Below are 14,128 nucleotides of genomic sequence, written 5' to 3' on the forward strand. Positions count from 1 at the left end.
TCCCCTGCCCCCTCCATTCATCCCTATCCAGCAATTCCCCTCTCTCCCTGAGCCCTGCCCTGCAATCCATATCCATCCATCCCCTCCATTCATTCCTATCCAGCAATTCCCCTCTCTCCCTGATCCCTGCCCTCCCAATCCATGCCCATCCATGCTCCTCTGTCCCCTGCCCCATCCATTCATCCCTATCCAGCAATTCCCCTCTCTCCCTGAGCCCTGCCCTGCAATCCATATCCATCCATCCCCTCCATTCATCCCTATCCAGCAATTCCCCTCTCTCCCTGAGCCCTGCCCTCCCAATCCATGCTCCTCTGTCCCCTGCCCCCTCCATTCATCCCTATCCAGCAATTCCCCTCTCTCCCTGAGCCCTGCCCTCCCAATCCATGCCCATCCATGCTCCTCTGTCCCCTGCCCCCTCCATTCATCCCTTTCCAGCAATTCCCCTCTCTCCCTGAGTAACGTAGGAGTGAGGCTGGGTCAAATTCCTCTTTGCCTTTCTGTTTCATCAGCTCTTATTTTCCTTTCCTTACTCTCTCCTCCTTTGTTCCTCCGAGTCTAGCTTGTTCTCTTCCCATCCCCCCCCCACCCCCCACAGAAATGTCCTCCTTGCCTTCTTTCTTTTCCCCAGCTGGCCTGGTTGGTTCCACGTTCCAGTTCCCCCAACCTGCAGCCTCAAATGTAACTTTCTTTATTCCCCCCCCCCCCCCCAACACACAGAAATTTCCTTGCCATGTTTTTCCTATCTTCCTCTTTGCCTTTCTGTTTCATCAGCTCTTATTTTCCTTTCCTTACTCTCCCCTCCTTCGTTCCTCCGAGTCTAGCTTGTTCTCTTCCCATCCCCCCCCACCCCCCCACCACAGAAATTTCCTCCTTGCCTTGTATTTCTTTTCCTCAGCTGGCCTGGTTGGTTCCACGTTCCAGTTCCCCCAACTGCAGCCTCAATGTAACTTTTTCTTTATCAATATTACAATTGGAGATCACGTGACGTCATGACTAGGAGCGGTTGAAAAAAGTCTCCGCTCCTACTAACCTGCCCGTTAAACCCTCGAAATCGCGGAAATTGACCTGAAAACAGATCGCTGAACTCACCACCACACACAAGAAGTTAAGGTACACAATCGGCGCGAAGCATACAGAGAATCAATGGCGGCGAAGAACGTTAGAAAAGAAAGAGAAAAAACGCGAGCCGGTGAAGAAAAAATGGCGGCTCCGGCGAGCCCGACTGCGACTGCCATGAGCTCAGTGTGGGTGGCGGAAGTGGCGGCGGAGGTGACAGCCGCTATGGAACCCTTACTTGAGCGACGATTAGGGCCAATAGATAACAAAATAATGGCAGTACAAGAAAATCTAGGGCAGCTAACCAAAGAACTGATGGAATATCAACAACGGCATGGGGCCCTGGAAGACAAGGTACTCAAGATGGAGGAGGAAAACACGAAGCTCAGAACCATGGTGGAAGGCTATGAAGAGAAGCTTGAAGATCTTGAGAACCGTTCCCGCAGAAATAACTTAAGATTTGTGGGACTGCCTGAAGCATTAGAAACAACAAATTTGCGAGTGTTTTTAGAAAAATGGCTGTCAGAACAACTACAACTCCCAGAAGGCCTTGGAGCCCTTCAGGTAGAGAGAGCGCATCGAGTAGGGCCTAAAAGTGCAGAAGCAACACGCCCGAGAGTGGTAATTTGCCGCATCTTAAATTTTGCACACAAAGAAGCAATACTACAAGCTTTGCGGAAAGAACAAGAACTGCACTATGGGAATAAGAAGATTTTATGCTTTCAAGACTATTCTGCATCAGTGGCGATGCAGAGAAGGAAATTTTCTCCCATATGCTCAAAACTCTATGAAAAGAAAATTCGATTTGCACTCCAGTATCCAGCCAAATTAAGAGTCACTTACCAGGCGGCCACGCATGTGTATAATACAGTTGAGCAAGCGCAAGCATTTTTGAACTCTGTTGAACTTCGATAACTGGGAGGCCATATGCAGGAACTATAGATATATTATGGAAGACGGATAGAAGAAGGTAAATCACAACAGGCGTTGGATTATAAAGATTTAAGTGAATCTGAAGGATCTCAGAATCCAGAATGAGGATTTAGAATTGTTGGATTGGCAAGAGAGGCAAAATCTGGAGAAAAATCTTAGGAGAACACGAAGAATAACCAAACCCTCCAGACTTTATGTTGGATTGCATTTTGAAAGATAGGCCGGAATAATTGAACAAAATGCTATTGAGGATTGAGATAAATGTACAAGAGACCTGCAACAAAGTTATATTGTAGAACTGGGATAATCTGCTAGAAAGCCCTGGATGATCGCAATGTAACAAGGCTGGAGAAAGACCCAGAAGTGTCATTAAGGAGAGGCGCAGAGGAGCCAGCTTCTAGTTTGGAGGGACATCTGGAAACTTTGAAATGAGAGTTTTCTTTTCTTTTCTCCTTTCTTTCCTCTTTCTCTCGTTTCTATTTGAAGTTGTTACTGATGTTAACAGAATTAAGTTGATATGTTAAGCGCATATATGAGAAAGATATACTGGAGGGAGGAGGGGGGAAGGAAGAGTATATACATGCCTCCTAGATTGTAAGAGGGAGAGGGTAGGAGGCGTTATACGTGATGGTCTTATGTCGAGACCTAGACTCCGTAGAAGGGAAGTTGGGATTAAAGGGGGTAGAGGAATGTAGAAGGGGAGCAGCGGGAGGGAATAGGGGACGGGGAGGAAGGGAGACCTGGGAGAGACGATTAATTAGACCTAATAAGGATTACATATGGCTTAGGATGGAAAGGGAGGAGGGGTGGGGGCTGGGACACCCCTTATCCTTGAATAAGTGGTATACATATCAGAAACAGGGAACACATATGTTATGGGACCTCTAAAAGTAGTTACATGGAATGTGGGAGGGATCTCGTCCCCTATAAAACGCTCTAAAATCCTGCAACACTTGCAAAGACACAAAGTTGATATAGCCATGCTACAAGAAACCCACTTATCGACAGAGGAACATGCCAAACTTCGAACTTGGTGGGTGGGGGAATGTGTATCAGCAGCAGCACAGGGGAAGAAAGGAGGGGTCGCTATCTTGTTCCGAAAGGGAATAGCAGACAAAGTTAAAGTGCAATTTACTGATCCTGGGGGTAGATTCATACTATGTGAGGCTCATATCCAACGCCAGATGGTGCTGTTTGGTAATGTATATGCCCCGAACCAATATGAGAGGAAGTTCTACAAGATGATCACCTCGAAATTATTAACAAATAATTCGTTACCTATAATAACAGGGGGGGATTTTAATATGGTAATGGACCCATTGATGGATTGTACGGGAATAAGGAGACAAGAGCTTAATCAGACATCCAGAGGGCTGCCTAATCTTTGCCGACAGGTGGGACTGGTAGATGTATGGAGGATATTAAATCCACAGGGGAAAGACTACACACACCTTTCGCGGGCGCACAGCACACAGGCACGAATTGATTATCTGTTGATCTCAGAACAGATGTTTAGTTCAGTGACGAAGTCGGTTATAGGAGCAGCTGTGATATCTGATCACGCCTGGGTGGAGATGATTTGGGCGCCCAAAGAGGAGAAGGGAGGGGAAAAGAGATGGGTTTTTCCTGCAGAGCTATACCGAGATCAGAGTTTTAAGGCTGTTATACAGCAGAGTTGGCAAGACTATAAACAACATAATGTCATACATGCGGAAAATCCAGTTTTGTATTGGGAGGCGGCTAAGGCAGTATTTCGAGGAGAGATTATCAGCTACACAGCACATAAACACAAAACTCAGAATAGAGAGATATTGAGACTAAGTCAATTACTACTACTACTACTACTACTATTTAGCATTTCTATAGCGCTACAAGGCATACGCAGCGCTGTACAAACATAGAAGAAAGACAGTCCCTGCTCAAAGAGCTTACAATCTAATAGACAAAAAATAAATGAAGTAAGCAAATCAAATCAATTAATGTGAACGGGAAGGAAGAGAGGAGGGGGTAGGTGGAGGCGAGTGGTTACAAGTGGTTACGAGTCAAAAGCAATGTCAAAGAGGTGGGTTTTCAGTCTAGATTTAAAGGTGGCCAAGGATGGGGCAAGACGTAGGGGCTCAGGAAGTTTATTCCAGGCGTAGGGTGCAGCGAGACAGAAGGCGCGAAGTCTGGAGTTGGCAGTAGTGGAGAAGGGAACAGATAAGAAGGATTTATCCATGGAGCGGAGTGCACGGGAAGGGGTGTAGGGAAGGACGAGTGTGGAGAGATACTGGGGAGCAGCAGAGTGAGTACATTTATAGGTTAGTAGAAGAAGTTTGAACAGGATGCGAAAACGGATAGGGAGCCAGTGAAGGGTCTTGAGGAGAGGGGTAGTATGAGTAAAGCGACCCTGGCGGAAGATGAGACGGGCAGCAGAGTTTTGAACTGACTGGAGAGGGGAGAGGTGACTAAGTGGGAGGCCAGCAAGAAGCAGATTGCAGTAGTCTAAACGAGAGGTGACAAGGGTGTGGATGAGGGTTTTGGTAGAGTGCTCGGAAAGAAAGGGGCGGATTTTACGGATGTTGTAAAGAAAGAAACGACAGGTCTTGGCGGTCTGCTGGATATGAGCAGAGAAGGAGAGAGAAGAGTCAAAGATGACCCCAAGGTTTCGAGCTGAGGAGACAGGGAGAATGAGAGAGCCATCAACAGAAATAGAAAATGGGGGGAGCGGGGAGGTGGGTTTGGGGGGGAAAATGAGAAGCTCGGTTTTGGTCATATTTAATTTCAGGTGGCGTTGAGACATCCAGGCAGCAATGTCAGACAAGCACGCTGAAACTTTGGTTTGGATGCAAGGTGAGATATCAGGGGTAGAAAGGTAGATTTGGGAGTCATCAGCATAGAGGTGGTAGGAAAAGCCATGGGATGAGATTAATGAACCAAGGGAAGAAGTGTAGATAGAAAAGAGGAGGGGACCAAGAACAGAACCCTGGGGTACGCCGACAGGCAGAGGGATAGAAGTAGAAGAGGATCCACCAGAGTGAACACTAAAGGTGCGGAGGGAGAGGTAGGAAGAGAACCAGGAAAGGACAGAGCCCTGGAATCCAAGTGAGGACAGGGTATCGAGAAGTATGCTGTGATCGACAGTGTCAAAAGCAGCGGAAAGCTGGTGTGTAAAGCTCGGAGGAGGTATGGTCAACAGGCCTCCACCGAGAATAGACAGCACTTAATGCTTTTACAGACGAAATTAAATGAAATACTTCATTATAAAGCTGCGAAATCGCAAACATATTACAAATATCAGTTATATAAGCATGGAAACAAGTGCGGTCGTTTAATGGCGCGCTTGATTTCAGCTAAACAGGGCAAAGCTAGGATCTTGACTATGAAGAAGGGACAGGGAGAACAAATTCATACGGATAAGGAAATAAGTGAGAATTTCTACCAATATTACAAACGGCTATATGAGGCCCCACCTGATGATGGCCTAGAGGGTGGTTCATATCTAGATCAGATCAGATTGCCAAAATTATCTCCCCAAGAAGGGCAATGGCTTAACACACTTATCACGCCAGATGAGGTGTATCTGGCGATTAACCAAGTGAACTACTTAAAGCGCCGGGAGTAGATGGGTACCGAGCGGAATTTTATAAAATCATGGGAGAAGAAATAACAGAACCCTTGGCCGCAATGTTTAACACTCTAATAGAGAAGGAAAGGATGCCTCCGGATCTAAATACAGCTTGTATTATAGTAATTCCAAAAAAAGGGAAGGATCCGGAGCTAGCTGAGTCATATAGACCTATTTCGCTCCTGAATTATGAAGTGAAATTGATGGCTAAGATTTTAGCAAACCGATTAGCAAGATTCTTGCCGAAACTTATACATGACTCCCAAGTGGGGTTTGTGAGGGGACGGAAAATTACGAGGAATGTCCGCAAAGTCCTGGCATCATTAGAGGCCAGAAATCGAGGAAAGAAACAGTCTTTGTTAATAAGCTTTGATGCTGAAAAAGCCTTTGACAAAGTAAAATGGAAGTTTCTATACGCGGTTCTTCAGAAATATGGAATCACGGATAGATTTTTGTCAGGGATAAAAGCTTTATATGCAGAACCGAAGGCCAGAATATCAGTCAATGGAATAACAACTAGAGATTTTGAAATAAATCGGGGAACTAGGCAAGGTTGCCCTCTATCGCCTCTATTATTTGTCTTAACTTTGGACCCTTTGCTGAGAGACATTGAGGAGCAACAGGCGGTAGCGGGGATATCAATAGGGGGAGAGGTCTTTAAGGCGGCAGCATTTGCCGATGATATTTTGGTTCACTTATCAGATCCCCAGAACTCTCTGGAGGCTTTGCTGGAGATCTTCTCTGAATATGGAGATTATGCGGGCCTTAGTTTAAATTTAGAGAAGTCAGAGGCTCTGGCCTCTTCGGAGGAAGTATGGCAACAGTGGAGAGGCGAGTTTCCCTTGAGGAAAGCACAAACTTTTTTCAAATATTTAGGAATACTGATGCCCATAAATCCAGCAAGGCTGTATGACCTTAACATCAATAGGCTGCTGCAGGAAACTCAGAAGGTGTTACAAGGATGGCTGGATCTACCACTATCAATGCTAGGTAGAGTGAATTTGATTAAAATGGTGTTATTTCCTAGGTGGCTTTACGTAATGCAAACCATCCCGATGTGGCTTAGAAGAAAAGACTTACAGAATTTCTATAAATTAGCATCAAAGTTTTGCTGGAGGGGCAAAAAAACAAGAATTCGCTTCGCGACCTTAGTAGGTACTTGGAGTCGAGGAGGGGTGGGTATGCCAGATCTAGAACTATATAACCAGGCATGCCAATTGCGCTATCTGGGAGATTGGTGCTTGGACACACAACGATACACCCCCACTGTGCTGGAGGCGGCACTCTGGGAACCTTATCAATTATTCTCACTCTTACATCACAAAGCAGGGGATTTACCAGAAGGGCTCAGTAAGTGTGTGCTGTTGCGACCGCTCAGGGAGATGTGGAAAGTACTTATACGACACCTAGGGGGAGACCCTAAAGTAACAGATCTATTAACCATACGTGGAAACTGTGAATTCTTACCAGGCTTGTCGAGCCGATACTTTGTAGCTTGGGCAAAGAAGGGGATTTCCAATCTGGCACATCTGGCGGATGGAGGTGGGCAGCCCCTTACAGAAGAAGAAATACTGGAGAAAGTGGGGGATTCCTGGGGTAATAAATTTGCCTTAAGACAGGTGCGACATTATGTGGCCTCTCTCCCGGGAGACCCATTGAGAACTCGGATGGGGGATAGGGTAATAAATTTTTTTCACTCTTTGGGTGAAAATGAACCAACGATATCCCTGCTCCATAAAACAATATCAGGATGGCGACCCCCCAGAGATTATAGCAATTTGAAGAGCGCATGGGAAAAAGAACTAGGGACTAGAGTAGTTTCATGGGACATTACTAAATCAATAGCAAGAATACCTTTGCTAGTAGCTGATGCTCGCTTAAGAGAATGTGCCTATCGTTGTATTCACAGGGGATATATAACTGCAGTCCAATTAGCCCATATGGGAGAGAATCGGAGACCAATGTGTCTTAAATGTGGAAAAGACCTTGGCACAATGTTGCATATGTTTTGGAGATGCCCCACCTTAAAAAGATTTTGGGCACAGGTCCGAAGGTTTTGGAAGGAGCGACTGGGGCTTTGGATTTTGGGGACAGCGGAGCAGTTGATTTTGGACATCCCTGGGGCCTTCAGAGGGCAAAATAAATTTGAAACAATATTGCTCAGAAAGATGAGTTTACTAGCCAGGAAATGTATTTTACAGTCCTGGACAAGCAAAGATCCTCCAGCATATTGGCACTGGAGGAATCAATTGCACCAGATGGCTTCTTGGGAGACTAGGGAAGCCCGGCTCTCAAAGAACAAGAGAGTCACGTTCTTGGCTGTTTGGGGGCCTTATCTGAAAAATCTAAGCCAGAGAGGTCGAAGTTTGCTCTTAAATGAAGGATAATCCATAGATTACAATGAATAACTCCCAGGTCGTGAGGGGGGTGGGAGGAAGGGAGGGAGAGGGAGGGGAAGGATAAATGGGATAAGAGCAATAAAATAAAGGCTGTATCATAACATGTATAAATGCCATAAGTTTATTGACAAATGGTTGTATAATCAGTTTGAGATATGTTAAAGGTTAACTGCAGAGCCTTGTATGGCTTTGATTATATTTGTTGCAAATCTAATAAAAATCGTTTAAATATATCAATATTACAATTAACAACAAGTGTAGGCCAGCCCGCCATAATGAAACGTTAAGGCGAAACCGTCCTTACCAATGCCAATGATGTCCTGACCTTGTCCACCACTCTCTCTAAAAAAACAAAACAAAATGAATGCCGATGTGGCAGACTTGCGGAGCGCTGCAGGAGCAGGCAGCAGCTAATCATCCAGTGATCAGCAGTGGCGCCGGCTCTCCTCTCTCAGCAGTCAGTGCACTCAACGCGTCGTCGTCGTCCTTCGGAGTCGGACTGCCTGCGAGGCTCCAGGCGCGATGACGTCACGCCGTGCGTCACGCTGGGGCGGTGCTAACAGCCTAAACAGATGAACGACGCAGCGCACGGGAAGGCAGAAGCCAGAGCGAGCCAGCAGCGCATGCGCATATAGGCGCCAACGCGAGAGAGGTTTGTAATGTGTTTTTTAATTTTATTAAACACAGCACTGACTCGGCAGGCGGTGGCGGCGCCCTTGAACATGCGGCGCCCCCCTGCCGTGCTTACCCCGCTTACCGGGTTAGCACGGCCCTGGGGAAGGAGGTCTAGGCAGCTGAATAAGTGGTGCAGTGGTTAGAGCACAGGTCTTGTAATCAGAAGGTGGCTGGTTCAAATCCCACTATTACTATTGTTTTAATTTGGATGTCCCTGACTGCACTTGCATGTTTTTTGTTTTGTTTTTTTTTTGGACGTCCCTGACTGCACTTGCATGTTTTTTTTCTCTTCCGCTTTTTGCTCTCTGCATGGGTCCCGCGCAGCACCAACTAAACTAAAATTGCTCCGGGGACCTGCATACTGCTGTCATGGAGCTAGGTATAATATTTGAGGCTGGCATAGAGGCATCTCAGGGGGACCAGTGCACTATGAATGCTGGCCCCTCCCACGACCAAATGGCTTGAATTAGGTCCGTTTTTGAGATGGCCGGCAGCGGTTTTGATTATCGCTGAAAACCGCGGACGGCCATCTCTAGGTCCAGCGATCTCACCATTTGTGTCGTCTATCTCTAGAGTCGACACAAATGATGGGATTTCAGCGGGCCGAACCGTATAATCGAAACCGAAGATGGACGGCCATCTCGTTTCAATTTTACGGTTCGCTCCTCCTCTTCGCAGAGCCGTCTCCGGAGATGGACGTTTTTGCACATGGGCGTTCATGTTCGATTATGCCCCTCTTTGTCTTATTAATCCATGCTTTTCAATATGCTCTGTAATCTTGTTCTTAATAATAGTCTCTACCATTTTGCCCGGCTCTGACGTCAGACTCTCACCGGTCTATAATTTCCTGGATCTCCTCTGGAACCTTTTTTAAAAATTGGTGTTACATTGGCCACCCTCCAATCTTACGGTACCACGCTCGATTTTAAAGATAAATGACATATTACTAACAATAGCTCTGCAAGGATACTTCTGATTCCATATTGCCTTTTTCTCCAAAAGGGGCATTTCCACGCAATCCTCATCTAGCAGGACTTCATTCAACCTCCAGAAACATAGTGTCCGATCTACACATGGTCCTTTATTCTTGAACCAAATGGGAGCATGGTCCGACCACACTATGGCATCTATTTCCACTTGTTCCACCTTAGCAAGAAAAGTTTTATAAAAAAAAAAAAAAATAGTCAACACTCGAAAAGGTGGTGTTTGTTGCAGAGTAATAAGTAAAAATTCTGCTAGATTTATGAAAGTACTGCTATGCGTCAACAAGACCCATGCACTCCACCATTGCCTGCAAGGCTTTCCTATCAGACTACTTATACAGTAGTTGAGCTGACAAGTCTAATTTGGGACGCAAGGTCACATTAAAATCCCCTCCCAAAATCCACATCCCATTTGTCCATTGCATCAGAGTGTGCTCCACATAAAAGGATGATTGTGTTTCATTTGGAGCATAAATGGAGACTAAATTATAAGTTGTTTCCTGAATGGCCATCTGCACAGCCAAAAATTGGCCCTGAGGGTCACTTTGAACCTGTTGTATTACTGGTTGAACTAGATATTAGAATACTCACCTCCCGGTTTTTCAACAAAGGATGGGAGGCGAGAATTGCAGCAGGTACCCCCTATGGCCCAACAGATGCTGACGATGCTTCAATAGATGAGTCTCTTGCAACAGAGGCTGATAATCTCGACAGCTCTTTAAAAATAGATTGCCTATTGTAAGGTGAGTTTAGCCCCCAAACATTCAGGGACACTATTTTTAGTTCACCCATACAGCCAACAGGTGTTCAAAAGCATGGTATCTCATATCCCCGTCCCAGATTCTCTGCATGCATAATTCCCTAGACATTTCCCCTTGTAAACTTCCCAAATCTACCCTCCCCAACTCTCCCCCCTCTTCAAACCCCCACCTCCCATCCTCCCCACTCACCTCCCCCTTGTCCTCTTCATTTCCCCTCATACTATTTCCTCCTCTCATAACTGGTATACTGAAAAACCTGTGAAAGGAAGTGAGGACACCCCCACCCCCCAACTGCCATTACTCTTAGCATGCAAGCATGCCCTTCCTACACACATAATCAGTTCATGCAAAACTTCACAGTGCAATTCACACACCCTCCCAATCTTTGCTGGCATTGCTCCATCTTAATAGCCTAGGTGTGTAGGCTAAGGATATAATAACAAGATATTATACTACATTACAGGGCAATGCACCATAATGCACTACTACTACTACTTAACACTTCTAAAGCGCTACCAGGGTTACGCAGCGCTGTACAGTTTAACACAGAGGACAGTCCCTGCTCAAAGGAGCTTACAATCTAAAGGACAAAAAGTGCAGTCAATCAAATTGGGGCAGTCTAGATTTCCTGAATAGAAGTATAATGGTGAGTGCACGGTTATCACCATTGTCTCTCCAATACTGAGTACTGGGGGGAACTGAATATAAATGTACATCAAAAAGTCCACTTCTTACACCCCACACATACTCTGGGATGATCATCTCCGAAACCAGCTGTTAAAGCAACCAGACCACCTCTGGTTACCATGATTCAGTGTGATATGGCAGTCCAGGGTGCAAATTCCAGCACTGCAAGCAGCAGTTTTTACTGGTGGTAATTCTTTGCCATTTAGGGCAGGACTGGAACTTTTCCCGGCGTGGTGTCGGCTCCTTCACCAACTGCGGTCAAAGCTGCAGCGCCTCTTCCTTAGATCGAATTCTGTGAAGTTGCCCATCACAAGAGAAGACCAGCACAAAGGAGAATTGCCATCTGTACCTCACCCCATCGGAGCGCAGCTTTTCTATTCCCCTCGCCGCCTCAGGGTTGCAGTATCCTGATACTGATAAATTATAAGTATTCCACACACAGGCATCCTTCTTGCAGCCTTTAAAACAGCTTCTTTCACTTTAAAACTTTGTAAACAGGCCACAGTATCCCTCACTTGATTGTTTCTAGCCTTTCCCAGGCACCAATGAGCCTACACTATTTCAATGCGTTCCTCAGGGATTTTTTCTCCACCTTCTGAGAGCAGGAAACTGGCTATACTCTGCACCACCGCTTCACAGTTCAGATATTCTGGGGTCTTTGGCAGTCCTCTTATATTACATCTTTGAGACCTATTTTCTAGGTCCTCTAATTTCAGAGACAGATCATTATTAATGGTCATTAAATCCTCAATGCGTTGTCTAGAGTAGTGGGAGGCTCAGAGTGTTCTTCCAGAATGTGCTCTGACTCCTCTATTCATTTGCCAAGCTCAGCAATATCACTCCTGAGGCCACTCCCCAGAGTCGCCAGGGCTTCATGCAGTGCTTTAATATCAGTTTTAATCTCCAACAGCCACTCCCGAATCTCTCCTGCCGAGAAGACCTCTCCCGGGATCGGCCCCGAGGTCACTGATGTTCCCTCAGTCTCTGTTGTAATTGCGTCTCCCAAGCGGTGCTGATCCGCCATCTTGCCCTGCTCTTCCCGCAGAGCCTGCAAAGCCGCCGAGTAAGAGAAACGGGTGAAATCCATGCTTTTTACCTTAGACGCCGTCAGAATCAAAATTGTAAGTGCCGAGAGACCCCTTGCCCCACGGGGACATGCCTTTGTAATTTGGATGACTGTGATTTTTGGCGATTTGGTCTCGGGGAGAGGGGAGCAGCGCTCTCAGGCTGCCATCTCAAAATTCTCATCAGGGGTGTGTTAAGGGTGGGATCTGGGCGTTCTTAACACTTGGATGTTTTTCTGTTATAATGGAACAAAACAAAAACATTCAGGGCTGTAAGGTGGACATTTTGGTCTAGACCAGTTTTAATAACGAATAAGCCACACAAAAAAAGGTGCCCTAAATGACAAGATGGCCACTGCAGGAATAAAGGAATGACACCTCCTTACACCTTCAGTGTCCTTTCTCACCCCACAATGAAACAGTACATACCAGCCTGTACGACAGCTTCAGATGTTATGACCAGTCCTATTAGAGCAGCAAAAAGGTTCCTGGAATAGCCTAGTGGTGGGTACAGTGCACTGTAGAGAAGGTGACCCAGGCCCATAATCCACTGTAACTATTACCGCGTGAACCGATACTCTCATATCATCCCTCTCCTCAAGTCGCTTCACTGGCTCCCGATCCGCTATCGTATACAGTTCAAGCTTCTCTTATTGACCTTCAAATGCACTCAATCTGCAGTCCCCCATTACCTCTCTACCCTCCTATCCCCCTATGTTCCCACCCGTAACCTCCGCTCTCAGGGCAAATTACTCCTATCTGTACCCTTCTCCACCACCGCTAACTCCAGACTCCGCCCGTTCTGCCTCGCATCACTTTATGCCTGGAACAGACTTCCCGAGCCCATACGCCATGCGCCCTCCCTGCCCATTTTCAAGTCCTTACTCAAAGCCCATCTCTTCTCCCTTGCTTTTGGCGCCTAACTACCTTTCCCATTCATGATACCTACACTGACTACATAGTTTGTTACCTTTAGATTGTAAGCTCTCTTGAGCAGGGACTGTCCTTCCCCTTGTTAAACTTGTACAGCGCTGCGTAACCCTAGTAGTGCTATAGAAATGCTAAGTAGTAGTAGTAGTGGTGGTGGAATATGTCACCCCCCCCCCCCCACACACACACACACTGTAGGCACTTATAGGTGAGACCTGCAGCCATAAGGGCTGTTGTAGTGGTGTCTACTACTACTTAACATTTCTAGAGCGCTACTAGGGTTACGCAGCGCTGTACAAATTAATAACTAAGGACGGTCCCTGCTCAGAAGAGCTTACAATCTAAAGGACGAAATGTCAAGTTGGAGTAGTCTAGACTTCCTGAGTAGAGGTATGGTGATTAGGTGCTGAAGGCGACATTGAAGAGGTGGGCTTTGAGCAATGATTTGAAGATGGGTAGGGAGGGGGCCTGGCGTATGGGCTCAGGGAGTTTGTTCCAAGCATGGGGTGAGGCGAGGCAGAAAGGGCGGAGCCTAGAGTTGGCGGTGGTGGAGAAGGGTACTGAAAGGAGGGATTTGTCTTGAGAACAGAGGTTACGGGTAGGGACGTAAGGGGAGATGAGGGTAGAGAGGTAAGGAGGGGCTGCAGATCGAGTGCATTTGTAGGTGAGTAGGAGAAGCTTGAACTGTATGCGGTATCTGATTGGAAGCCAGTGAAGTGACTTGAGGAGAGGGGTGATATGAGTATATCGGTCATAGTATAGTTGGGTACAGTAGGTTTTCATGGGTTTTGAAGGGTTCACCATACAATATAAGGGGTTAATGGTGAGTTGTCTAATGTTCCTTTAATTCCTGGTTATCTCTGTGACTGGGACACTCAATGAAGTTACATGGAAATAGGAGGAAATATTTTTTCACTCAGCGAATTGTTAAGCTCTAGAATGAATTGCCAAAGGATGTGGTAACAGTGGTTAGTGTATCTAGGCTTAAAAAAGGTTTAGGTAAGTTCCTGGAGGAAAAGTTCATAGTCTGTTA

General features: G+C 46.2%; 1 protein-coding gene across 4 annotated transcripts in view; it reads left to right on the top strand.

Annotated features, from left to right (window-relative positions):
* Window positions 1-14,128, top strand: part of SGSM2 (small G protein signaling modulator 2) — a 551,979-nt gene that overhangs the window by 350,334 nt on the left and 187,517 nt on the right. The gene's annotated exons all lie outside the window — the stretch shown is intronic.

This window comes from Microcaecilia unicolor, chromosome 13 (assembly GCF_901765095.1).
Source record: "Microcaecilia unicolor chromosome 13, aMicUni1.1, whole genome shotgun sequence".
NCBI lineage: Eukaryota > Metazoa > Chordata > Amphibia > Gymnophiona > Siphonopidae > Microcaecilia > Microcaecilia unicolor.